We start from the raw sequence: 27,914 nt of genomic DNA on the forward strand, positions 1-27,914 counted from the left end.
TAGGGCCACATTGAGGGGGAAAAATCTGAGATTTCCAGAATAAAGTCATAATATTACGAGAAAAAAGAAAATAACACATAAAATTACTACTTATACTACTACTACTATAATATTATGACTTTATTCTCATAATATTACGACTTTCTTTTCTCATAAACTTCTGACTTTATTCTCATAATATTATGACTTTTTTTTCTCATAAACTTCTGACTTTATTCTCATAATATTATGACTTTTTTCTCATAAACTTGTCTTTATTTTCATAATATTACAACTTTTTTTTGCGTAAACTTACGACTTTATTCTTGTAATATTATGACTTTATTCTCGAAATCTCAGATTTATTTATTTTTTCCTCAATGTGGCCCCAATACTCCGTTGTACCATAGACCTACAACAATGATAAATAAAAATGAAAATGTAAATAAAAAACAGTTATTCATTTCTATTTTAAAAAATCCACAGGGAGCCACTGGAGAGGAGCTAAAGAGCCGCATGTGGCTCCGGAGCCGCAGGTTGCTGACCCCTGTACTAGATCATCAAAGAAAGTACTCCTCATGGTCCCAATACATCAGATTAACATTTTTTAAGCTAAATTTCAGATTTTGTGGTGAGTAAAATCTTCAATATTTGCTCTATAAAAGTATTTTTGTGTCAGATACTGTTGCACCATGTAGGGTTTGGAGTTAGGTTTCTGTTAAAACATGTTTTAAATGTCAACTTCATCAACATCTGATATATGTTACATTTTACCTGAAGTGTTGTTACTATAGATAAATCACAATATGGGCCTCTGAAATGTACAATAGTGGAGTAAATGGTATCAAAAAGTGTATATACTTGGGTGAAGTAATTAAAATGTATTCATTATTTAATTTCAATTTAAAAAAATTTAATTAAATAGTGTTTTACTTTAGTATATGCCACCTCAACTATGTCCTGGGCTGTAGCTCAGCACTGCCTCCTACAGGCTAATTTCTTAAGTGTAAATAATTATTGGACAGTAATAATGTCAAATACATGGTGTACAGAGGGACAAAATACAGTGATGGAGGAAAGTAACAAAGCTCTATATAAACTGATTAACTTCTAACACTGATAAACACCCTACACTCTTAATTATACTCAAATGAACAGTAAATAGTATAAGGAAAGATGGCCTGTTCATTTTTGAGACAAACCTAAATTATAAACATAAAACTCATAAAAGATATCTATAGTGTAGAAACAGTTTAATGGTTTTCCTGAAAGGAAAAATGCTTTGTTTGATGTGTGATTGAAGTAAAACTGAAGACAAGTACATTTTAAGTTTTATTGCTCATTATATGATGATTTATGGAAATATACTTTCCAGTAAAATTACCGTCATGTCTGATGAGTTCTTCTAGTTGGAAGATTATTAAAAAACTTGTTCAACAAAGTTGTGTTAAAGGAATCTTTTTCAGGGTAGATTTTATTTTGGACAGGAGACACTGTTCTTTGCACCACTTTCTCACTACTGCAATGGTTTTCTTGGTGTCTTATAAGTCCATGTTCATGCATGACACAATAAACAACATCAGTATATTTCAGTTCAAAGAGGCAGTTTATTTATGAGAAGGTGTTGAAAACGATAGTAGCTGACATTTAATATACTTGGTTTAAAGCGAGACGATGTAACTTTTGAAAGAAGGAATTACAAATTCTTTCTCTTACAAATAAAAGTTTAATTCATAAATAATAAATTGCAGCCTTGGTCAATTCAATACACTTTTGCTGCAACAGCCTTACTTGGTCTGGTATGACCAGCAGGTGGCTATTATCACCAAACTTTATATATATATTACTGTGTAACTGACATTAGAGTCAGCTGACTATGATTCTTCTCTACTTGCACTGCTGTTACACTTTGTTTTAATATTGACCATCATCCTGTAACCGCCACTAGAGGCCACAGTGGCTGTGATTCAGCAAGAGTTATAAAGCTGAGTTTTAAGATAGAAAGTGTAACATTTTTATGATTTTACATTTTATTTCTAAATATTAGTAAATGACAATTAGTATCACATGGAAATACTCAAAGTACAAGTACCTGAGTAAATACAACCTTAAAGCCTGTTCAGCCATTGTAGCACTAAGTTGAAAATGTCCTTGATAAGAATAAAAATGCACACAACACAAGACGGTGTGACTGATTTATAAGATAAGATAAACTAATTAAACTGAGGATTTATTGATTCCACATAGGGGACGGAGTCACAGCAGCAGTAGGCCTACTACTGTATATACATTATACTATATACATCAATATTATGAGTATGGTTGTTGAAAGCTCATCTGTCCTCCTTCAGTATCAGATTTTAGCTGAGTTTATTCCATACTGTTTTAGCTCCTTCTTGTTTTTCCTGTGCCTCTCCACAGAGGGGAACCATATTGACAAAGAAAGAAAAGACATGGGGGGAAAAAGGCTAGAAAAAAAAGAGGCAAATTAGAGAGAGGCAGATTATGTTGCACTGGGTAGTTGGATAAGGGGGTGGAGTATGAGGTAAGGGCAGATTGATGAGGTCAGCGTCAATAAGAAGAATGCAAGACAAGAGAAAGAAATATGCAAATTGTGTTTATATGTGTTTGAGGAGAGAGGAGAGACAGAGAGAGAGGGAGAGAGAGAGAGAGAGAGAGGCTGTCAGTTTAAAGGAGAGAGAGAGAGAGGCTGAGAGAAAATGACAGACGTGGCCGGAGGAAAGGAAAGGAGCGTTTGAGAAAGACAACCCCTGAGAGACTGCGCGCTGAACCCGCTGCCCCGTCTCAACCCTCCTCCTCCTCCTCCCTCCCTCCCTCCCTCCCTCCCTCCCTGTGTGCTTTGCCATGGTTACCAGACAGGGCTCCCAATGCAGCCAGTTAATGTGTTTTTCAGCGGCAGGAGCGAGCTGGGTACTAATGTGTCTCAGTCTGTCTCCTGCACAATCAATGTCAACTGTCCTGGGATGCACAAACACATGGAGGGGCTGAGAGCCAGGGAACACTGAGCCACCCTGGCCGAGTGTCAGGGCAAGAGTCTGAAAGAGGACCGCGTCACTTTCATTTATTCACCTGAAAACTGCCGGCTCTGGGGCTTTTGTTAAGTAGTCAGAAAAATGTGACAAGTTTTATTTGTGTTCTATCATGTGGCAGCCTAATATCACACATTGATCATTACTCAATGCTCTGAAATGTTTATCTCACATTAAACCTCTGACTGGGTGAGCAAGAATGTATCCTACGCTGCTTAACTACCACGAGACACCAGTAAGGCCAGTAAGAGAAAACAGCTGATCACGTTTTTAAAAAAATCCTTTTCAATGTCCTTTTCAGTATTTATTGGGTTTACATGGTATTTAACAAAAACAACACAAGTTCACCATTTATTGAATTTTATTGTCGTATTTTCAGTTCAACATCCAAAACAAGGTACAAATCATTCATCCATAAAAGTCATGAAAACGTAGAGCTGCAGCAACCAGTCGATTAATCAATCGACAGAAAATGAACTGCTAACTATTTTGATCGTTTAGGTTTCACTATATTCTGACATTTAATAGACCAAATGATAAATCGATAAATTGAGAAAATAACCAGTTGCAGCCTCATGGAAATACATAATTTTTTCTCACATACATATTTTCTTCATAGTCCAACAATAACAAATATCTTCAGTTGCTGTGAGGAGCTTTAACATTTACAAATGAATAAGCATCAAGGTGATGACACTTGGCTGTCTTTTTCTAAATGTAACTAATAAACGGTCTCTTGGCTACAGGTCTTGGATGCTGTAATTCTCTGTTGTGTCTGTGAACAGATTAAAAAAAATCCTGTGTGAATCATACATCGGGGTCACGAACCTTGGCTGTCTTTTTATTGAACCGTGCAAGTGTTCAGCGCACAAAGCTGGCCAAAAGGTACTGCCCCCTCCAGAGAACCACGTAGTCTCTTCTTGGCTTTCCATGACGTCTGGAAAGTTCGGGGAATTCTCTCCAGATGAGTTCATGCAGTTGAAACTGCTCTGCAGATTTACTCTGATCTGTGATACATTTCTGACGTTTGTGATAATCTCATGATTTAAAAAAAAAAAGTACACAACTTGTAATATGTTTTCTCTCCGTTTAAGGACACAAAATGTTGTGACCTTCAGATGCAGCTGCATGCAGCTTTGTTCCCAAGGACCTCACCTGTGACCTTTCATATCATCACAGGTTAAGGGTCTCAGGGACAATGAAGCACGCCGACAGTTCCATCAGCCTCGTCCGCAGGTAAAATCCAACACAGCGTCTTAAATATTTCTGTAGTGCGTGAGATTTTAACATGAAAAAATAAATTGACATGGCGCATGTATGTATATATGCCATGTATGTTTATTATGAATTATTAAGTCATCTATGCTGAATGAGATTAACTTCTGACATTAAACCTGCCTATAAATACATGTTTAATAGATATATAGCATCTTATATTATAACAAAAATACACTTTAAAAAGAGAAACAGATTATGCGTCATATTGGATGGTTACCGTTGTTTTTTATCGATGACGATGCAGTCCGACATGAAATGTTTCGTCTTGACACGTCTGTAAAAAATGGACCGGATCACATCCTGCAGAAAGAGAAAGATTTAGTTAAAATACATTGTAAAACATATAAATATTGTTATTTATCGCATTAGTTACGTCGTTAGGGCCCTTTTACCGTCTGTCCTCCTGACATAGCCAGCGCCTATAATTCAGTGCAGGTCTGTGCAGTGAGACGTTCAAACAAAATGCCCCCTGCTGGCAGACAGACAGACAAAGACCCACGTACGCAGAGGAAAATCCTCAAATTTAATGTATAAATCGGGATTTGCATATGGGATGAGCATACGGCCTGTATGAGCGTTAAGCTCCAACAGAGCAGTCATACAGTTCATAGACGCACACACGCACTCGACTCTTTGCTTGTGCACATGCATGAAACATCCACAGACAGCTGTGCCTGGAGCCGCAGACAACACTGTCGTCTTATATTTCCTACAGGCCTTGTGATCTCACAGGAGGATTATGCAATCACTCCCCCATGACAAAGATGTTCAGCCTTGAGGGAGTAACACTGATTTACTCTTCCCCAGACAAAATAAATGTCACACAAGCCTGACACTGCAGATGCCACACGAAGACTATGAGCCAGGGTCCAAACAACTGGTACACAGCCGAAAAGCTCCATCACATGTAAGTCTGAGCAGGCGACAGCTTCGTCGTCTGCCAACGATCCAGAACAATCCCTAACTTGCTCAAATCTGTCTGTGGCCAGGTGCGCACGCATGCAGACAAACATGCGACTCCACAAAGGCGCACAGAACATGACTGCCAGTGTGAGAAATTAGACTGCCTCTCTCTGTTTCCTCTTTGTCTCTGTGCTTTGAGATGTTTTCCTCTGTCCCAGTTTCATGAGCTCCTCTGCTGCTCTCAAAATCACCAGAGACAAAGACCGGAGGATGAAAACCAGAAGCTGGAGGGAGAATGAAGAGAAATATTCTCATGTGAAAAAAAATTACCCATGTCAAAAAGAATGAACATGAAGGTGGACACAAATGAAGGAAAGATGGCGGGCGCTCGTGGTCGGTCGAATTGCTCGTCTCGATTTGTTAGCCGGCCCGTTTAAGTGATTCTGAACTCACCATTTGCCCTTTCCTGGTGTTCCTTACATGAACACACACATTCATACTCATGACCGTGTGCACATGCATACAACAAGTGCACGTACATAAATCACACACACACACACACATAAAAACACAACGCACTCTTACGATGAGTTATTGATCCGTTTTCCCCTGGAGAGAGAAAAAAAAAGAGCAACAATTAATCCAGTGGTAAAGAAAATAACGCTTGATAAAACCTATCCTGCCCCATCTTCACAGTCTTCCTTTTTCTCTGAGCGCTGTACGCGGCGGCGAACTGAAAAGCTATTCCCCTCTCGCTACCCCTCCATCTCTCGCTCTCCTCTTTTTGTCTCTCCTTCTATCCCTCTCTCAGGCGCTGTCCCTGGCTCTGTTTTGTGCCTGTTTCCCTCTGCCAAGTCACATCACTAATTCTCCAGGCGATTAGAGTCCGAGCAGGCAATGTCTATGAGGCAGGTACGCTACACACACACACAGTAAAACACACAGACAATTGCATTGATTCCATTATCTGGTGCTGTACCAACACCCCCACTTCCCCCAACAACCACCAACAGTGCCTCCATCTATGACCCCCTCCTTTCATAAATCTGTGTCACCTACATACAACACACACACACACACACACTCAGACACTTATGCAAGCATGCAGTATCTCCAGCTATCGCTCTTTCTTCTTCTCTTGCCTGAACACTCTCCATCACTGTCCCCGCCTCCCCCTGCTCTGTCTCAGCCCTTCCCCTCATTTTCATCCTCCCCTCCTCGTCTCTCCCCCTCTCCCTCTCCCTCTCCCTCTCTCTCGCCCTCTCCCTCTCTCTCTCTCTCCCAATCTAACCCCGTAAAAAAAATTTCCAGGCGTGACGGGACGTCGTCTTGCCGCGTCTCTGAATGGGTGTCTATTACTCTGTGTTTGTTTGTGTGTGTGTCTGAACGTTCGTGCATCTGGAGGAGAGAGAGAGAGTCCAACGTGTGTCGGAGGGAGGCGCATGTGTGTGTGTGAGGTGTGTGTGCATGTCCTTGTGCACTTGCGCATCTGTGTGAGAGGGAGTGTATGTGTGTGTGTGTGTGTGTGTGTGAGGAAGGGAGGGAACGGGTGGGGGGAGGCGTTGGAGGGAGCTCACAGACGGAGGCTGTGGATTTTTACACAGCATGAGGATCAAAGCCACAGCAAGCCCAAAGGTGATTAACCTCCCAGCCGTTCTGACCACAACACTGCTGCTCTTCTTCCACATTTCATTAACACAACAGTCTGCTATCAGCACAATTCATCGCATATCAATCTATCTGCCCATGTTGCACAAATTCCCAAATATCCTCTATCACATGATGAGTGATGGATAAGTGAGCAATCAGGAATTGTGAAACCAACAAAGCTGAACTTTTGCATCTTTGACAGAAAACTCCCCAAATTACACTCAGTGTGCGTGAGAATAACAAATATGTTGTGACAAATTTCAATAAAAAAAAGACGCATTTTTCGATCTCATGTTGGTGTGAAGTGATAAAATGGACTATAATACAAGAAATTTACAAGAAATAAGAGCTGTTAATAGGAACAAAAAATAACAGTATGTACATTATGTATGTATTAAATGTAAAAAACAAATGCAGGAACTGGCTACGTTTTATAAAATAGCGGGAGGCAAGCGGTTCTATTGTGACGGTTGTATTTCCTCTTGAGTCGGACCATGCCGGGGAGTCGTTTCTTTGTGTGCGTACAGAAAAGAGCAGTGCTCGGCAGAGATTGCTGATATATGCTCTTTTTTCCCCTCCTCGCTGGAGCACTGCAACGCAATGCGGATACTGAGTGTCTGAGCCACTAGCCAGACACACTGGGGGACAGAGGGGGGTGGTGGGGAGCGAGGCGGGGTGGTGGGGGGAGGTGGGGGGTGCAGGGAGGAGAAGGAGGCGGAGGCGGTAAGCAAGTTCACATACAGCCTCCTGCTTCAGGACACATTGATACTCATGTCTGGGCACACTGTCATTATCTACCATGACTACAGAGAGCAGCAAGCGTGTACGGATAGTTCACTTTGGAGATTTTTATGTCAACTGAAAGAATGCACGCGGAGGAAAAATTAAAACAAAAACTAAGAAAAACCTTTTGCCATAAAATGCTTCATATTTGTGCAATATATAATTAAGAGTTAAATAAAAATCCAAAGCTGTAACATATTGCAGTTCAATTTTATATTTTCAAACTGGTGGATGGATGTACAACCTGATGATGCAGACAGCAAAAAATGCCTACAATGAAATTCATTAAAATATGAGTTCTCTAAACGTTGGTTTTCCCTGTTTTAACGTTCCCGATCACATTCTAGAGTAATGTCGGCTGCCTGAAGCGTTTGTCTGTGTTTTTGTGCACGGCATGCTAAGAAAGCACAGAAGCAAACAGCTATTGATAGTTGGCTCTATACCCCATTGGACTGCACCAAATAACAAATCAAAGAGCACTGCAGAGCAAGGTGGGTATATCGATGTCTGGATTAGCTGGACCTCGACGGCAAAACCTGATTAGTATTTCAGATGTATTAGATTTAAAGTCAGCGCAGAAACCGTTTTGTAGCTTGTTTTCATGCCATTTTAATTATGGGCTTGAAATTGAATTTGTTGAAGGAGAAATGTTGAATTATTTTATATTTGATAATGGGTTTGATCTTTACGGTAGTGACTGTCTGTGTATGTCTTTTGTTCATCACTGCAAAAGACATCCACTAGACCTTTAGTAAAACAGACCTTGAAAATATAAGAGGTAAAAAAAAAGACACATACAAAGACAGAACATACTGTATTACACCTAAATACAATTAGGACCCTTATTATGTATCATTTAACTACAGCTCTCTTTGATTTCTTTTATTACTTTGTCATGTTTAATATGAATTTTACAGGTTAAATAGTTATTAAAATGTACCCCTGTACTCCTGTAAAGTCTGTCAATTTCTAACAATTTCTGTCCTTTTTTCAGGTCAGTCTTCGTACTTACCACCTCAAGAGGCATAAAGAAGGACGTCCTTCGTGTGAAGTCTGGGTGACACCGCAGGGAAAGCTAGAAGGTTGTACAGTTATCTCCAGGCTGTTTATGATGCGAAACCATACAACCAACTACCTCACACTGCAGAGCACCGGAGCACGGTCAGCGCTGGAGTCTCTTCTTCTTCTTCTTCCATGCAGAGTCTTCTTTGTGTTTTACTTCTGTCTGTCTTTGTCTGTCTGTTTCTGTCATCTGTCCCTCCCTTACGTCTTGATTCATTCATACTCTCATATATTTATGATGAAGCTACGTTTCAGATTTAAAAAAAAGAAGAAGATAAATAAACTTGGTCTGTGTCTACAAGTTTAATACTGTTGGAATTTAAAGAAGTAATAGCTGAGGCTGGCTAACTACTGCACTGTATGCATTTTTGCGGGCTTGTCTCCCTCTTGTGGGTAGACGCAGTACATAGACCACCCCCACCCCCACCAGAGGCCAAGGCAGACCTTCACTGTCTCTGAATACAAAGACGAGCACTTAACCTGCAGTTGCTTACTGTAGGCGTCTGCCTGACCTACTTCTGCAAGTGGAGCTGGTGGAATCTTCCTTATCCTCAAAGACTCGATTCAGCACTACCGAGCACACTTCATTGTCATTCTGAGGTTAAAGTCGAATACTCCGCTTCTGTTTTCATTTCACTGAACCAATAGTTAGATTCTAGTCCTGTCATGGTGCCTGAAGAAGGCTGATATTAGATATCACACCTTCAGCTGGTTGAAGGAACAACAATTCTCTTTTTCACTTGTCTTGATTTAATGATACATTAACGCTGCAACTAACGTTTCTTTCTCATTATCCATAAATCTGCTACAAGGTTTTTTTTCAATGGAACGTTTTGCCTATAAAATATCAGGTAATAGTGGAAACCACAGCTCAAGGTGACATCCTCAAACTGCTTGTTTTGTTCCACCAACTCTCCAAAAAAGAGATGTATATTTATATATTATATATTTAGTTTGCTATCATTTAAGACGAAGAAACGCAGCAAACCATCACACTGGAGGATTGGAACAGCAAATATTTAGAATTTTGCTTGAAAAATTACTAAAATGATTGATTATCTAAATTGTTAATTTTCTGGTGATGGACATATCGATTAATCGACTAATCGTTTCATCTGTTAATGCTTTATTCATTAAAATTTTTTGAATGTAATCCATACATTTTGATGCTAAAGTATCATGTGGAGTTTGAAGAATACTAACTACTATTCTGTTTTCCACTGCCGTTAGCTAATTTAATTTGGGATTATTAATTAAAATCTCACTGCACTGTAACTGCAATGTAATTTGTATTCATAATGTCGTAATTTTTTTTTATTACATTTTTGCTGATTTTTATCTCCTCTGTATTCTATCATATTTATATGTGTCTGTCTATAGCTCCTTATGTTTCTTTTATATCTTGTCTTAATGGCTTTTTATGTCTTACGTTGAATTGCCTTGTTGTTGAAAGGTGCTATAAAATTAAATTGGCCTTCCCTTGCCTACGTTTCAAATGAAGTGATTGCCGGATTGTCTTTTCCATCGGCGGTATCGGGGGGACGGTGCATCTAAAATGTTTGTAATTTTCCAAAACAATCCAGCAATCATGACTATGAGGCCAGGTGTGCAGAGTTGTGAATGTAGGCAGGATTTGAACTTCTCTCTGAAGCTTTTTTATTTACCGACCAAAAGTGCGCTCCATTATCCCCTTTCGTACGATTATCGCACCCCATCCCTACATCAGGCTTTTCGCCAAGTCATCGAGTGGTCGTTTGAAACAGGTATAAACAATTTTGCCTGTCATACATTATGTTTACAACGTGCAATCTGCAGTTTGAACACAAAACTATTTCTTCCTGGTTCATTTGAAGTATTCGGAGACCTTTACCCTGAACCCTTTGTGCGTGCTCTCAACCCTCTCTGTCTCTCTCGACTGTGACACAAAGGTAAAAGTATTATTTGAAAAGGCAAAACTGACTTTGTGGGGGAGGATTATCATCAAGTGTTACCTAACAGAATAGCAGCAGTAGTGAACAGCACGTCACTGCCCGCAGGTCTTAATATTAACAAGGGCAAACAGTGTCCCAGATGTGGAGCACCCTACAGAGTTCAGCAGTGCTGCAGGGAGGCCAGTTAATGATGCCTGTAGAAATGACCAATGCCTCCTTTCAGCCATAGATAGGCCAAACATGAGAGCATGGATGAATGAATGAGAGTGACTCTGTACTTAAAACATAGTAATGTCTAATAGTAAATACAGATAAATGTATTGTATCCAGATTGTGTGCAGTTAAAGGGGACCTATTATGCATTTGTGCTTTTTCCCTTTCCTTTAGTGTGTTGTATAGTTTTTTGTGTATGTAAAAGGTCTGCAAAGTTAGAACGTACATAGAGTCCACGCCAAAGGGAGTTAGGGGCCATACACATGCCACGTCTTTTGCACGCTCAAATCCACTGTTGTCAATGTAAATGGGCGGCAGGCATGCTCAAACGTGAGAGCGACGTTGTGGCGGTGCACAAACGTTTTCCCAAGCGCCTATTTTTCGGCCTGCGACGGCTGTAGCGCACACCGCATGTCATGTGACGAGGAACAAACGATCACGTCTGGCAGATATTTTTTCCTTCTTTTCCGTAAATATCCGTCTACGGTAAACATATGGAGGATAAGTTCAGCATTTTAGTAAAGGACTACCCAAAGCTTTACGATTTGTCCCACGGACTATTTTACCTGCTTCACCCTTTCTGTCCGAGGACGGCCCAACATCCAGTTGAAAGATGAGCCAGACTGACTGACAGAGAAATCGAGTGTAAAGCTACTGTGAGGGATTTACGATGCTGGAAATGCATTTATTTTGTTTTGATTGTGTTTAGTTTAGTCAGTGAGGCTTCCTGCTAAATTACCGCAACTTCATCATCATTGTCATCGCGGCACGCAGGTTTTGGTTGCTTAGTAACGGCAGGTGCGACAGGAGCACTATTCTCCCAAGCACATTGGAAAGAAAAAACCTTGCTTGAAGTCACGCCTTTTCTTCCGTAACGTGGTGATGTCACCAAGTAATGTGATTGCATAATACCTGCCTACCGGCTAGTTTGGCACGCCCTCAAACAAAGCTAGTTAGAGTGGAGCTGGAGCAGAGTCCAAAGAGTTTGGTTCGGTTGACAAATCACAACAGAGTGGGACAGCTGACCAATCAGAGCAGACTAGGCTTTTCGGCGGGGGAGGAGCTCAAACAGAGCGTTTCAGACAGATGGTGAAAAGAGGTGCTGCAGCACAGCCGCTATGAAAAAAGTAAAGCCTTTTTTGAACATTAAAGAATGTAAACATGTTCTAGGAGAACAAACAGAAGTAAATAGAAGATAGTGGGTTTGGCCTCATCAGAATCTCAGGAATGCTGTCAGATATCTCGACACATTAAAACATTATAAGCTGATTTGCAAGTGTTTAATAAGCTACATTTTGGGTAATGCATAAATTGGTGCATTGTAGAGCAGTGTTCAATATAACAAATAAGATCTAATGGGTGAGTAATTGGATGACAATTTGGAGTAACAGCCCTATCCAGTCAATCTCTCTCATACTCCATAAATAATGAGGCGCACATAAACATTCGACATCTAGCTGAGGTGATCTCCTGCAAAAGCAGCAAATTGGCTGTTGTTAGCAGTCAATGGCTGTGTTTTGACACTCCTCCTGTGTGCCTCAATGACTCATTGATTGCTTGATAGCTGCTGTGTAGCTGAGTTGCTTGGCCTCCTATTCAGCTTGGTCAATGCACCAAAAATACAACCTTGAAGTCTTGGATGACTGAGGCTCACTGACAAAGCTGGATTCAAACACTAAAGTGGTAGAACCCTGTTTCCTCAAAAGAGTAACTCACTCGATTACCTGCCAGGAACAAAACTACATTTCAATATGTATTGCATAGCACAGTTAAAATGTGTATAATAAGATGATGAATGGCCGTGTTGTGTCTTGTTCAATTACATTATGTGGATAAAAGTTGTTTGTTATCAGACTCAACTTGTAATAATGTTAAAGAGTCAACATTTAACCGTTATTAAATGAAAAATTAGCCAACTAATTGTGAACTTCAAAAGCCACGGCAGCACCATATGCTTAATAGAGACATGGATTTTTTTTTTTTATATTGGCCAGCTTCCAAACACAAACCCATTCACCTCGCTTCTCTCCACTGCCCTCTGCCATGCTAAAAGCCCACCCTCCGCCTACTCTTCATTTTCTTTCTTTGGCCGTCCTCCCGCCTCTCTAAGTGCCTCTTATTTGTCCTCCAACATTTCAGGCTTCAAAATCTTTTACAAGTTTTTTCTTTTTTTTTTCTTATTCTCAGACAATATCTCTGTTCATACCATCGAGGTCTCCCCCCTTGATCACCTCGATTCTGCTCCTCCCCTTTTTAAACCTCTCTCACCGTCTCATTCGTAGTCGGATCACGCATGAATGCGGCATGGTTGTGCCAATGCCAGCTCTTTGCCAATCTGCCTGGGTGTGTTTGTGTGCCAATGTGAGTCTGGTGGGAAGCCCCTGCACTGGAGGCCAGGGTGGTGCATAAGGCCGAACGCCGGCTGGTGTCGGGTCAGGTGAAGCTTTGTGGGGATTACAGTTCGGCCTCTTGAGAGAGCGAAAACAAGTGAATCATGTTGAGCCAACGTATATATCTGGGTACGCCTAAATCACCAAAATATCATAAATGACCTTGAAAACAGAAAGAAAACAGGTTGTGCTCTCAGTGCATTACAATAATCCCAAAAATATCTGTACAGTGAAATTATTTTAGTGGCTAAAGTAAGCATTAGGCTGCATTCACACCAGATCTGGCCGTGTGGCTGCGGCGGCGCCGAAGAAAAACACAGCGGCCTGTGACGGAAAATTTGAAACTGAAAAAACTTTTGGAGAAACGCAACCCGACGTTACGCTGCGGTGGCCAATCACGTAACCCGTGATCCAGGGCTGAACAACTCAGCCATGAGGGAACAAAATACGTTAATAGTTGCAGTTAATGGGCCATTAAAGTGACTCTCCGACACCGCCACACAACCCTGCAGCAACTCAGTATTAGTAATCACTTATGACAACATTGTATTAGTGTCCAAAGGTTTGGACGACATGGAAATTTGGCCCACGAGCAACACAATAATGACAGTGCTGAACTAACTGGCAAATACCAAGATGGCCACGAGAAGAAGGGTTAGTATCGCAACACAATACTGAAAAACATTTGATGCTAAACAGAACTAAATATATGTATTTATGAAATCAGCCAAAAATGCCCTGTTGTTCATAAATCACAAGTGTCTAATTTAATTACAGCCCGTTTTTACATCAGGCTTGAAAAAGTGTTTATGTAAACCGCTCAAATTAAATTTAGCAGTAATTCAGTTTGTTAATTTAATTCAAGCTGTTGTTATCACTTCCAATAATGACTCTGGGGATATGGATTATCACGCACATGATCATCACGTTTTAATCTTGCCTAACAACAGCTGAGACAACACTGAGCAACACCATATTGTTTGTCAGTTATTACTGCTAAAATAATTAAACTCTTATTTTTATATTGTTTGAGGGAAATATCCATTGCACAAGTTTTAGGTTTTGTATGAAAACTGGCAGTCGAGGCTTTTCCATTAAAACGACTACAAAATCTCTACAAATGTTAAGTTTCTCTGCTTCTTTGATTAAAAAGGCATACAATTTTGATTTATCTATTGAACTAACAATTAAGGCACATTTTGCATGACTTTTTTGACCCAAAAAAATAATAAGCATTTTGTTCTTCAAGCTTCAAAATGTATAAAAACATGAAATGTGTCAACAACAATGGCCTGCCAGAGGAAAGCCATCAACTGGCAAAGACCTCATGAGAAACAAGACCAGAAAAACCATCAACTAACTGGAGAGAAAAGTAATAAGAGAAGATTACTGACATCAAGCTCACGTCTGCCTCGCAACAACACATTTCTGTCAATAAAAGCAAACCCCTTTGTTTAAAACATTATAGGCTCTGCCGTCAAAGAATAAACAAAGACTTCAGGTGACTCTCCACCACTCATCGTCTTTGTCGAGAAGTGACGCACAGAGACTACGGCGCCACCCAAACAATGTAGGGGCACGGAGCAGCGAAATCTGCCCAGTGACAGCAAATAAACTGTTAACCGCAGCGATGAATCGTCTGGCAAGTGCCAGCTCAACAGGAATGCAGGCCTCAGACAGCGGTTCTCAAACTCTGGGCCAAGGACCGCTGTCGGTCCGCTTGATTTTTACAGAAGGGCACATACTGTTTAGGAGAACATAACTGTTTCTTAATTAATAGAATTAAAAAATAAAAATAATGAAAATCAATGTAAAACACTTAAACTGGGGTGATGCGAAAAGAAAAATATATGGATAGACAAACAAATAGATAAATACGCATTTTTTTTTTTTATAAATTATCAGAAAATGCGTCCAAAAGTCACATTCAAGATTCACTTCAAGAGTCTACAGCAGAGTGTGATCATTACTTTCCCAATTATGTTCATAAGAAGTCATTTAAAGACCAGGAAGGAAAACTAAGATTACATGCTTCTCCTCTATCCCCGTCAAAACTGGATCTGACCCCGTGTGGCGAGGACTCGGACCTGAGATCCGCATCGATGCTAATGCACCTCTTCAGTCAGATTGGTGCAGGGCCAGGATAAGTATCCGCTACTCACAGACCATAAATTATTAGTTCTCTCAAGATAGAATGAGATTCTGTGGTGCGATTTCTCCCAAACCCCCCTATTTCGCTCTCCTCGTACCTTATTTACAAAGGCAGAAAACGTTGCCATGGGAACACACTACCAGGCAACCTCAGCGGCTTGGCATGATGCCCAATGGTTGCTAGGGCACTGTTGTCAATGGCTATTGGGTAGTGTCGGCCAGTATGTGTGCCTACGTGTGTGGAGAAAGTGTGTATATTTGTGTGTTCACAGCTCGTCTACGCTTTAAATAAGTATGCTAACAATTTAATGTTCTTATTCCATAATGAGGGCTTTTATATGCACACAATATATAATTACTCTCAATGGTGTACCATTTTGAATTGGTTTTCTTTTTGGCGGTTTGATTCTGTGGATGACAAATGATGGGAGGCTGCTTTTGTTGGCTTACATACAGTACTTGCTAATATATATTTTTTCTTGGTAGAGTGTGTGTTTGTCAAAGAGAAAGAAAAAGAGAGAGAGAGCACTTCTATTCACGGAAGCAGTTATGTGAGTCCCATATGCAATTATGTTGAATAATATACATAATGGCTCTCCAATTTAGTCTTCTTTCAACAGGTCTGATTGTGTGAGTCGGGAAGTCGTCTGTTTATAGTGGCGGAGAAGATATTACAATGTTGCGTCAATACGCATTGTCAATAAGAACAAACTTGTGTTTTATGATGAGAGCACAGATTAAAGAGACAGGAGGAGACAGAAAGAGACAGTCACAAGCTGAGAGACACGGAAATGTTAGAGTCTCTCTCTGTATACTTGGAGCTGACGTTCTCCGTCACTAGCTGTGATCTCTCTTTCATTTCAGTCGGATTCAAAGAGTCTTTGTTGGTATAAAACAGGAAGCCATGGAAGAAACAGATGTTGCCAAAGCATTTACCTCACAACCGGGATCTAGTTTGAGGTTTTTCCCATGGCTCTCTTCTCACTGGGGAGCTTCTATGGTTGACCACGGCATTCCTGAAATCAGCAGAGCATCGTGCAGATTATTAGCATACCACAGGATAGGAAGGGGAACATCAATAAACACATTGAAGCATGAAGTTGGGATAACTAAATAAGTAAAGTCAGCCACCCAGACACAACCTTATCTGGGCTTTTCTCCAGGCTGCATAGCCTAGTAGTGCCGCTTTCAACAAAAAACACCCTGGACTCAAGTATGAAAGAATACTTCAAGATAATTAAACCATAATGGACCAATCCCTGATTAGAGATGAAGCACTCTGCAGCACAAAGAAATGAATAGAAGCGCAAGCGTTTATGACGGAGGAAGCATCAAACATCATGCGCGGAGTATGAAATGGATTAACAAAGTGTGAGATAATGGTGAGAATGAATACTGTGCCATCAACAAAGCGTGAATGAGAGGGTGGTACAAAAATACATGTACAGCGGAGACGGTTAAAGTCAATGGTGATGAATAATACATTAATAATGCTGGAAAATACAATTCGACATCATAAATTAAACAGCAGTGAGCCAAACAAATGCAATAATTATGACACTGCAACACAATGTAAGACAACAAAGATGTGCGGCTTTTGTGTTGGTGTGCGCTCATTAATTCCCACATGTGTACGTATAATATGGGTCTCTGTGTTCCTGTCTGCATGCACTTAGGGAGAGCGAGTATTGCCTGTGGTGCATCTTATCTAATATTATCGAGAGGAAACAGCCTCTCCCCCTTGCCTCTTTTCCCCACGGGCCCTTTGAACTCAAGCCGCTGCTGGAGATGCAGTCTGACTGAGCACAGTGTGTCCTGAAAGGAGGTCAGAGGGCAGGAAAAACAGTCTGGTGTCATGGCAACTTGATGCCACCAACCAAAAAATTTGGAGTCGCCAGTGAGCTTGGTCGACCTGTCACAGCTTATTGAAGATGGAGGATAACTGAATTAAACATTGAACCTTGAAGGATAAAGCTGGTGATATTCTTCATTTTTGTTATAATCAAAAAGTTCCCATGAAAATAGTAGACCAAAACCGACTATGAACTGACCCTAGTGACTATAAGTATTTCTGTTGTAGCTAAAGCCTGATATATTTTAGTCTTCTGTTGTCATAGAGCTAGATTGTCATCCAAAAACTATTAAAAACACCTCAATGAGCCACACTGTTGCACTGGGTGACATGCTCCTTCATTACCATGAACATGAGTAGTGTAGTTTATTTTAAGTGATCCCCACATACACCGTCATGGTGGCGTAAATACTCACTAGCACATATTCTGCAGCTGAAAAAAGTCCCCAACAAACACACTATTTACTCCTCTGCGAGTATAATTTGCTAAATCTACATTACCTTTGGGCAGGGAAGTCCCCGTCTGAAGTATTGAGAGATAGACTAAGACCGGCGACGCAGCAGCGGTGCCAACGCAGGAGGCTCCTATGTTAAAACTTTAACCTGGCAAAACTTTTCACTGACCGCAATGCCAGCAAAACGCTGTGGTGACCGATCGCATACGTGCAAGTGCACATTCCTGGTAGATTACTTTGTAATGTGAACGTCATATCTCTACTGTTTACATTGTGATTGTCACGAGGCCGCAAACACATAGTTGATTTTTTTATTTCATAACGTTAAGAAAAATATGGAGTAACGCCAGCTCTATCCTTTCAATATATTAAACACACACTCTTCATATTAGGGCTGTCAATCAATTAAAATGTTTAATCGTGATTAATCGCATGATTGTCCATAGTTAATCACGATTAATCGTAAATTAATCGCACATTTTTCATCTGTTCAAAATGTACCTTTAAGGGATATTTGTCAAGTATTTAATACTCTTATCAACATGGGAGTGAGCAAATATGCTTGCTTTATGCAAATGTATGTATATATTTATTATTGGAAATCAATTAACAACAGAAACCCTCACAGGTACTGCATTTAGCATAAAAAATATGCTCCAATCATAACATGGCAAACTGCAGCCCAACAGGCAACAACAGCTGTCAGTGTGTCAGTGTGCTGACTTGACTATGACTTGCCCCAAACTGCATGTGATTATCATAAAGTGGGCATGTCTGTAAAGGGGAGACTCGTGGGTACCCATAGAACCCATTTTCATTCACATATCTTGAGGTCAGAGGTCAAGGGACCCCTTTGAAAATGGTCATGCCAGTTTTTCCTCGACAAAATTTAGCGTGTTTGGAGCGTTATTTAGCCTCCTTCGCAAGTTGGTCGCAAATCGCAAGTTGCGTTAATGCGTTAACAAAATGAGTGCTGTTAAAATGAATTTGCAATAACGCGTTATCATCCTGTTAACTTTGATCACCAGAGAATATATATAAAAGGTTATTTCTATATAATTGTGATTTGTTTTTTGTTTTTTTGCTCTGGGTTTTGAATACAGTACATCCCATTCTTACATTCTTCTGTATTCCTTATGATGCAGTTTTTGGAAAGCCCATCAATGAACAGCCTTACACTTGATTGACTTTATTTGTTAATTTCATTCTGAAGACTCTGAAGGCTTTTCAAGAAATACACAATTACTGCCACAAATGACACCTCGGCTCACCTACCTCCTTGAACGATTGCCACCAAACTGAATTCATCTCATTTGTTTTACTAATGACTCCGAGTACAATTCAGAAAACCTGAGAAATGAACTGCAGCCGTAATTGTGTCGCCTGCCGGTGCCAGCCCCAGACTGCCTGTGTTTTCATCTCACTCCTGAGGTGTTGGATCAATATGGAATCCAGGTTCCTTTGTATGTCATTAGCTTGTCTGATGCTCGAGCTGAGACCTCTCCAAACCTTCGTGTTTTCACCCTCTGAAATCTCTCAGATGAAGAGTGTGATCGAGGGTGTGTCTGTCTGCAGTGTGAAGGTTCGTGCGCATATTAACCTTCAAATCAGCTCACGTATAACATAGTAAATGAGCGTTTTTGGCCTTTTTTTCCCCCCTTTGCGTACATGCGTGTGTGCACGTGTGGGGCTTGTACGCATGTGCTGCATTTGCACGGGTGCGTGTGTGAGGCTTGTGTGCGCATGGTGTGTGTCCTTGTGTTTGTTCAATGCGGCAGAGGGTGGAGTGGCAGATCAATAGGAAACAAATGAATTCAGATCAATATTAAGCCAGGGAGTGAAGGAGAGAGAAGGAGAGACTGAAAGCGAGTGAGTGGGGTGATGCACCACAGAGGAGGAGGAGGAGGATGAAGAGGAGGAGGAGGAGGAGGAGGAGGAGGAGGGGTGATGTGTTACCAGCAGCACAGCGACTAACTGTACACTTGGGAAAGACCACTCATTTCTACGACCAAAACCTCAGTGATTTGAGGTCATTGACGGTTAAAATGGACGGTTAAGCGAGGTAGAGAGAAAACAGAGAGCAGCAGTGCACCGGAGACAAGCCCGGCATTCCTGCATCATTTAGTGGACAGCAGTAGTGGAATGAAACAGGACGGTGCTTCTTATTCTTCATTTCTATCTTTTTTTTTTATCTCTATAGACCCTTTTCTGGTTAAATACATTTACAAAGTTGTTCTCTTTATTTCACTTTGTTGTATATTTAATTTTTTTTATGCAAAGTCATTTAAAAGGTGCTCAAAAAATGATGCCTGATTAGAATTATTAACCTCTGTGTGTAATTTTTTTATCTAGAATTTCCCTTTTTAAATCCATCTCATTCAAATATGTTTCACGCTTGTACTGCTTTATGTAGCTTTTCTAATATTAGTGGGCATTTTAGTGTGACACTTTGTGAAACTATTTTTTCGTCGGAGACCAATCTGTTGATGACTGAAGTGAGAGGGTCAAGGCTGTGAATAAACAAACCTTGATCTCAGATCTCACAACAGCAACATCTGCCACTATGTGTCTGCACAGTCAGTTTAGACCTTTTTACTTCTATTCCACGCCTAACACATTTCCTTCTCACCAAACATGATACGATTAAAAATCTCAGGCTAGCGAGGGTTTAATTCTGACCTTTCCACTTAAACTCCCAGTTGGAGCTTGACATTTACAGCCAAACCTGTAAGGACCGTTCAGACTGGGAGTGGGCTAGACTTCTCATTGCTTTACTGCCAGGTTTGGAAAATACTAAGACTACCAAACAATCTAAATCAATGTTAGTAGGGCTACAAAAAGTCATTTTCACTGTCGATTAATCTGTTGATTATTTTCTCCATTAATCAATTTGTTTTATCCAATAAAATCTCAGAAAATAGTAAAACATATATAATATCTGTGATCTCAAGGTGACGTTTTCAAATAGTTTTTTTGTCCAACCAAAATCTAAAATCCAGATATTCAGTATATGAAACAGTGAAAAGCTGAAAATCAGCACATTTGAAAAGCTTGAATGCGCAGCACTTTACTCGAAAGATGACTAAAATGATTGATTATTGTAGTGCAAATAGTTGCATTAACTGATTAACCAACTAAATGTTTCAGCTCTAAATGCCAGGCTTTAGTCTGGTTTGCGCTCACAATAAACGAATAATTGGGTTTGGATGAGGACAAAGATTTCTGGTTGACGATGCCCAATTGAAGCTGTATTCCTGTCTTACAGCACATGTAAGGTCCTCTGCTGAAACACGATATACCCGGCGACTATATTCGTCTAGACTGTGATGGAGAAATCACCGGAGATTTGATCGAGTATCATATTTCTATTGTTGAGAATATTATTTTGAGCTGAGCAATACATAAGCGAAGGATTGCAGCAGTATCGATATCATCCTCTTGGACTTTTACCTTAATGAGTGTCGTTAAAGCCGGAGTGTGGAACTTTTGTGTACCCCCCCCCCTCTGGCAGTGAGAGTAATCGCACAAACACTGTCGACGCGTGTTTAAGGCGTATGCATGCAGGTGAGCTCGCTGCATCTCCCTCGCCTCCACGAGTGTTTGTCCTCGCCGTCGATTGCTTTTTACTTTACAATATGTGACCTCATTTGTGAAGGGCTTGAATGTAACGGATGTTCATTTATACATAAAAGTCCCCAGCTTTATGCATTTGTGTGTATTTATACCAATTAGTTTAAAAATTTTTGCTACATTGACTGTATATTCTATCATTCATTATCTCAGTTACATTCATAAGCATCTGTTTATTAGTGATATATCATACCAGAGCAGTGATTTCCGCCTAAGCTGAAAAAATATTTGAGATTCCTTTTGCTTCGGAGCATTGCCTTGAAATTACAAACAGGATTGCTCAGCTTTGAGTATGTGCTCTTCTCTCGGCAATGAGATCAAAGAATCAAGAGCCATTTGGGAGTCGGAGCTGAATGAGACTTTGAGGTGATAGGGGCGAAAACAAACACACGGATGCTGAGTGCTTGTAAACGAGTACTCTCCATTTCCAGCACAAGGTTCCTCGGCTCTTGAGATGGATTTCAATGATAAACGCCTCTTTAAGTGCAGTATCTCTGATGTGCGGACAAAATATGCTGTATGCTGTAAGCGATATTGTTTAATTGAAGAGGATACCTATAGCAATGCATTCCCCAGGATTCACTATTTGGCCTTGACAGAGAAGCATGAATGGCAGTGGGGAAATTGAATACTGTCACACAGTTGTTAATTGACAACTTGAGTTATTATAATTTGTGCGGTGTATATATTTGGAGAGAATCAGGTTGAATATAATAGGCACTTTCATTTCACCTTGTAATCTATGATATGATTATGCTTTATTCTATTGTTTACAGTATGATTGGCTAAGGGCCCAATGTGCACAGCTGCTCTTTTTACTATTCTTGTGAAAAAATTGGCTGCACTTATAATCTGCATTTGCAGTAAAATAACACAAATAACCAGGTGAAATATTATATTGGAAATGTTAGAGTGACAAACTCTACAACATTGGCATTATAACACTGAAAACATTTGACTTTATTCCCATTGCAGCTATGCTCTCCTGTCATTAAAAATGTATGAACGTTGACATATGATGCAATTCACATCATTATAATCATCAGGCCTTTAACTGTGATTAATCAAACCACTGTAGGGCTGCAACTAACCATTATTTTCATTATCAATTAATCGTTTGGTCTCTGAAATGTCAGAAAATAGTAACAAATGCTGATCTCAGTTGATGATGATTTCAAATAGCTTTTTTTGTCTGACAAACGGTCCAAAAGTTATTCAAATTACTATCATAGGAGACGCCCAAATATTCACATTTGAGAAGCTGGAAGTGATTTTTTTACTACATTTTTCATGTAAAAAATGACAATTGATTATCAAATATTGTTGCTGATTAATTTTCTTTCAACTGACTAATCAACTACTTGTTTGAGCTGTAAATTAAATGTTAGTATATTACCTTCTATAGCCATATCATTTGTGTTTTAGCTGTGGCCATGACTAGATCAGACAGTGAGAATTTTCTCTCACTTCATATGCATCAAAGCAATCATACGTCATATTGTCTTTTGACATGTTTCTCTGTGCTCCATCATCATAAATTGCATAATTTGTATCACCCGATGGACCCACTAGAGTAAAGGAGGGACTGGGTTGCAGAGAGAGGAGTTGCAGCCAGCTGCCTTCTGTGTCAATATATGAGACCTACGTGGAGAATAAATGTCTGAAGAAGCGAGCTCAGCAGTCCTTCAACTACATCACTGTCACTCATTTCACCCTTGTTGAACTCACACTATAATTTTCACCTTTTGCAGCGACAGTCAAGTTGAGAGACAGTGACCGGTGATACAAACGAGATAAAGAGGGACGCAGAGAGAGATAGATTCTGCAGATAAAAAGTAAAATGTGTTTGTATGTTATCTGAAAGCTAAAGAATATTAGAGAGAGAAGAACTAGAGAGGTTATATGTAGGACTGCAACTAATGTTTATTTTGACTGTTGACAACTCTGTTATCTTTTTTTGAAGATTCGCTTAATTGTTTAGTCTCAAATTGGTCAGAAAATAGTTGACAAATGCCCATCACATGCTCGAGATGACGTCTTCAAATGGCTTGTTTCCTCCAACCAACTGGGCAAAACTAAAGAGAGTCATGTGACGATGATATCAGAAAGAGAAACGCTGAAATTCCTCACGTCTGATAAACTGGAACCAGCAAAATGTTTGGTATTTTTTCCATTGATAAATGACTCAAACCATTGATCCATTATCAAATATTGTTGTCTATTAGTTGCCTGACTAACGGCATATCCACGTTTTTTTTTTCTTTTCATGCAAAGACTCATTTTGTGTGATAGAGGAAGTGAAACCGACAGAGAGACAGACAGAGAGAGACAGTGAGAGATACCTGAGGCAATGATGTAGAACATCAACTCCAACCAGACAGTCTGCTAAAAAAAAAAAGCATGGAGAGGCAAACATCGCCATGTCTCTCAGCTTTTCTTCCTGTCTCTCCTCTTTAATCTGACAGCCTCCCCCCCTCTCTTTCTCTCTCTCTCTCTGTCTCTCTTTGTCTCTCTGTCTCTCTCTCTGTCCCCCTGAGCTGTGTTCTGTGTGCTGCATCCCCGCCTCTCTCCATCTCCCTGCCTCTAATGTGCTTTGGCGTGTGTTACCCACGGGTGCTTGCGCGCTGCTGCCGCCATCCTAAAGCCGGGTCACGGGGGGCAGCTGAAGCGGCGCAATGCTGTCTGTGACATCATCAGTCACTGCTATTACTCACGTCTCACCTCCCTTCACTGTCTGAAACTGCAAGGGCTTTAGGTGCTTGGTAGCGGGCCGGGCGAACACAGACGAACAAACACACACTGAGTTACACACATGTTGTCAGAGATATATAAAATAGCATTTGAAGAGCTTTATCCCAGAAATCTCTGTGAATCCAATTTGGAGATTTTTGTTACATAAAATAGTTCACACATGGTTGAGAATGAGATCATTTTAGTGTAGCATGCACTTCATTACAAGCCATCACTTTGTCATAGTTTCCGAAATGTTGAGTACCTTTTATGGGATTAAACTCTTCACGTAATAATTCAGTTTTAACCTAAATGGACTACAAGATGGGCATTACAGTTAATAATTTAACATGACAGAATAGTTACTATGGTACGCTACCATTCACAGTTTAGTGTGTTAACATTTTATATGTATATGTATATGTATTAAGGCTTTAGCTAACAATTATTTTCATTACTGGTTAGTTAAATACTTTTTTTAATTAACCAATTTACTGTTCAGCCGATAAAATGTTTAGAAATAGTGAAAAATCACATTTTCCCAAAGCCCAAGTTGACATCTTTAGATTGCAAAGAAGACTAAGAAAACCAGCAAATATTCACGATTAAAAGGCTGGAACCAGTGAATTTTTTTGCTTAAAAGATTACTTAAACAATTCATGAATCATCACTTGTATCTTTTAATATTGTTTATTCTGATTTGTCATTTACGACATTCTATGGTCTGTTATTTCTTTATAGCAGACCTTTGCTATGTATAACAGACCGTTGCTACGGACGCAGTTCCGATCTCAGACTCGGGAAGACTATTCTTCGCTTGTTCAGCGAGCGGATCATTGCTACGAAATAAACGCTGACAAGAAGATGCAGGACCCCGACACGAAGCGGAGCATCTTGTACATTACTGGAATTCAAATGGCTAGTTTTGACCTAAATGGACTACAAGATGGGGATGACAGAACAGTCAATCTAGCATGATAGAATAGTTCAGAAAAAGAAAGAAGTAGTTTCGATGGTGTGGCATGTTGTCAATCACAGAAAAGTGTGCTAAAATTACCTTTAATTCTGTTTTTGTTTTTTTTATTTCTCACCTTTGTTATAATATCCTAGCAAACCACAAACATCTCTCATCCCAGTTAAGTGAAACAATAAATCATGCAAGATTTGAGCCAGGTATTCCGCAAGTAATTCATATGTAGGTGGATGCAGAGTACAGACAGACAAGAGAATCTCCAGATGTGGCTGCCGATATCCCTCTGCATGAGGTATAGGCTAAGACTTTGCGCAGCCTACATCTGTGTAAATGGGAGGAACGTGCTTTCATTCAGTGAGCATGTGTGCGAGGTTCAGACTGTGGCAAATCGCCACATCTGCCATCAGCGGAAACACTCCTGTACCTGGGGGTCTGTCTGTCACCCCCGCTGTCAGTCAATGAAGAGGTGAGACTCCTTCACTCATGAATACGGATAGCTGGTATGAAAGCCCTCGCCTGTGTGTGGGAACTCACCGTATAAATCATACATGACCAGCACCACCAGGCACCATATGCATAGTACAGCACTGCATTAATAACAAGCATGCCAGTGTCATATACACAAGAATATAGAGAATGTCTTTTTTGTCTCACTCCCCTGCACTCCCACCATGTCTTCTTGAAAGCACCTGCAGCAGTGAACTCAATGTGCCACAGAAAAAGAGAAACAGGGAGAGACAGACTTGATCTTGATGCAAAACTAGAATTACCGCCTCACGGTAGTATGCCTCCGCCAACTAGTCAAATTGCAGTTTACATCCACGTCTGTCCAAAATGGCATCACTTCATCATTTTATCCATTCAGACATTAGTGTAAAATTGTCATAATTACCATATGAATTCTTGAATTATGGCCAAAAATGGAGGCATAATAAAGATAGGAAGGCGAAGGGTTGGAGAATGGATAAACCACAAAGACGGAATAATGACGTTTGGAGTATAAATACCTAAGGCATGAATATTTGAAGATGGAAAAACACAAGCAAAAAGTGCATGGGGGAAAAATAAAAGACGGAACCAAGAGTGGGGGAAAAACATGCGGCAAAGTAGGACAGCGAAATAGACGGCGTGACGGAAGGACGGACAGATTAACTAAAAGAGACACGATGGAGACAGAGACAAACAAAGAGCGAGCAGCAAGATGAAATTATGTAAAGGGAGAGAGAGGAAGGGGAAAAAAGGAGGACAGACTTGGAGCCAGACAGAGGGAGAGGAGAGGAGAGAGAGAGAGGGAGAGGAGAGGAGAGAGAGAGAGAGAGAGAGAGAGAGAGAGGCAGGCAGAATTAGAAAAAGATAGAGGGCAATGCGCATGCTAAAATAGGTGGCAGACTCTCGTCAGTGCAGTGACCTAGTCGCGCAAGACTGAGGAATTCTCTCTGTCGACCCGGACACATTCCTCCGGTCCTCAGACGTTAACCCATGCCACCCCACCATACTGTACCGCAGTGGCTTACATGGCTTCTCTGTCACTGATCCATGAAAAAATATCACGAACAATCTCAAATACACACATGCTACCGACCCTACGCAGCTGATGAAGCAGCATTAACATTTCCCATTTGTTGAGTGGGTGCTGCGAAATGAATTGAATAAATGACCTGCAGTGTATTTACAAAGCTCTTTTCTGACAGTGGAAGCAAACTGCGTAAAATCTCTGAGCAAACACCTTCAACAAGAATGGAAATATCAGGTAGAGCTCAACTAGCTCTGAATCAACGGTCTGTGTGTGCACAGGGCCCTGCGAAAACACATTGTGAAAATATCAGGGCAAGAAGGGCTCTATTGTGTCGCAGAGGCAGAATGTAGCTCTTATTCTCCTGCTGCTGGACCGGGGGCATGGGGGTGACATCAGCACAAAGACAAAAATGTAATGTGAGGCATCTCCAAAGCTAGCTTCTCGGCTAGACCACAGGCCGCTCTTTATACCCCGCACTCTCTCACTTTTCAGCAACATCTGATAATCGGGACGTGACCAACAGATGACCCTTCCACTTGTTGCTTACTATGATAAGTCACAGCCGGCAGTGTTGCACCAAACTGACTCAAATAAGGCGTGCCAGCAAAATGAAAGACTGTCTGCTAGCTGCGTTTCACATCGGCCCACAGTTAGCACATATCTGTGAGGTTAATCACGACAGAATGACTCAGGGAAGAGTAATTCAATTATTCTGATGGTGCATCGACGTTTCGATCGGGCCACAGACTAAAATGGCTGACCAAGTGTTCCTGACTGCTGAGCGCCATTAAGCAAAAGTCTAGTCAGTAAAGCACTTGATTTTTAAACAAACCTATACATAGACTTTGGGGATAAACATCTCTGGACCCTTTTTGAATTAAATAAATGTACAGTAAATCTTTCCTTACCTGATAAAAATCACGTCTTCAATGAAAAAGCTCAGGTTGTCTCAGAGGCTCAACCTGAAAAACAGACATACATATACATTACTTGCATTGTAATGACTTTGACTTTACCTTTATTGTAGGTAAAATAGGATTTATTTGGTAGGATTTATGAACGGATACTGGATTATTTGTCTCTTAGCTAGCCTGAATCCAGCCCCGTTCTTCACATGTTACTCTTAATGTATATTTAACCATATGTCAAGATCTTTTTAATCATCCATTTAATACAAAACTTCTGATTGTTGCAGGCATTTCGTTGCACTATTCGTATTTCACTCCGGGCCTGTTTCCAGCTGGGAAAACACAAATTCAGCAGCACAAATTCAAAACCTGCTACACACAATGACAGCTTGCATGGGAATTCCTGAGGTCTGTTCGATCCATTAATGTATGCTGCGGTTGAATGTCATCAATTATGAAT

At 40.5% G+C, this 27,914-nt stretch overlaps 1 long non-coding RNA gene across 2 annotated transcripts in view; it reads right to left on the bottom strand.

Annotated features, from left to right (window-relative positions):
* Positions 1-3,372: 3,372 nt before the first annotated feature.
* LOC141753921 (uncharacterized) overlaps positions 3,373-27,914 on the bottom strand; it is a 31,021-nt gene continuing 6,479 nt past the window's right edge. For both annotated transcript variants that reach the window (XR_012590543.1, XR_012590542.1), the window contains exons 2-4: positions 27,455-27,508; positions 16,327-16,406; positions 3,373-4,607 (exon numbers count right to left, since the gene is read on the bottom strand). This is a non-coding gene — a long non-coding RNA (uncharacterized LOC141753921). The remainder of the gene's footprint in view (positions 4,608-16,326; positions 16,407-27,454; positions 27,509-27,914) is intronic.

Source organism: Sebastes fasciatus, chromosome 17 (assembly GCF_043250625.1).
Source record: "Sebastes fasciatus isolate fSebFas1 chromosome 17, fSebFas1.pri, whole genome shotgun sequence".
Taxonomy (NCBI): domain Eukaryota; kingdom Metazoa; phylum Chordata; class Actinopteri; order Perciformes; family Sebastidae; genus Sebastes; species Sebastes fasciatus.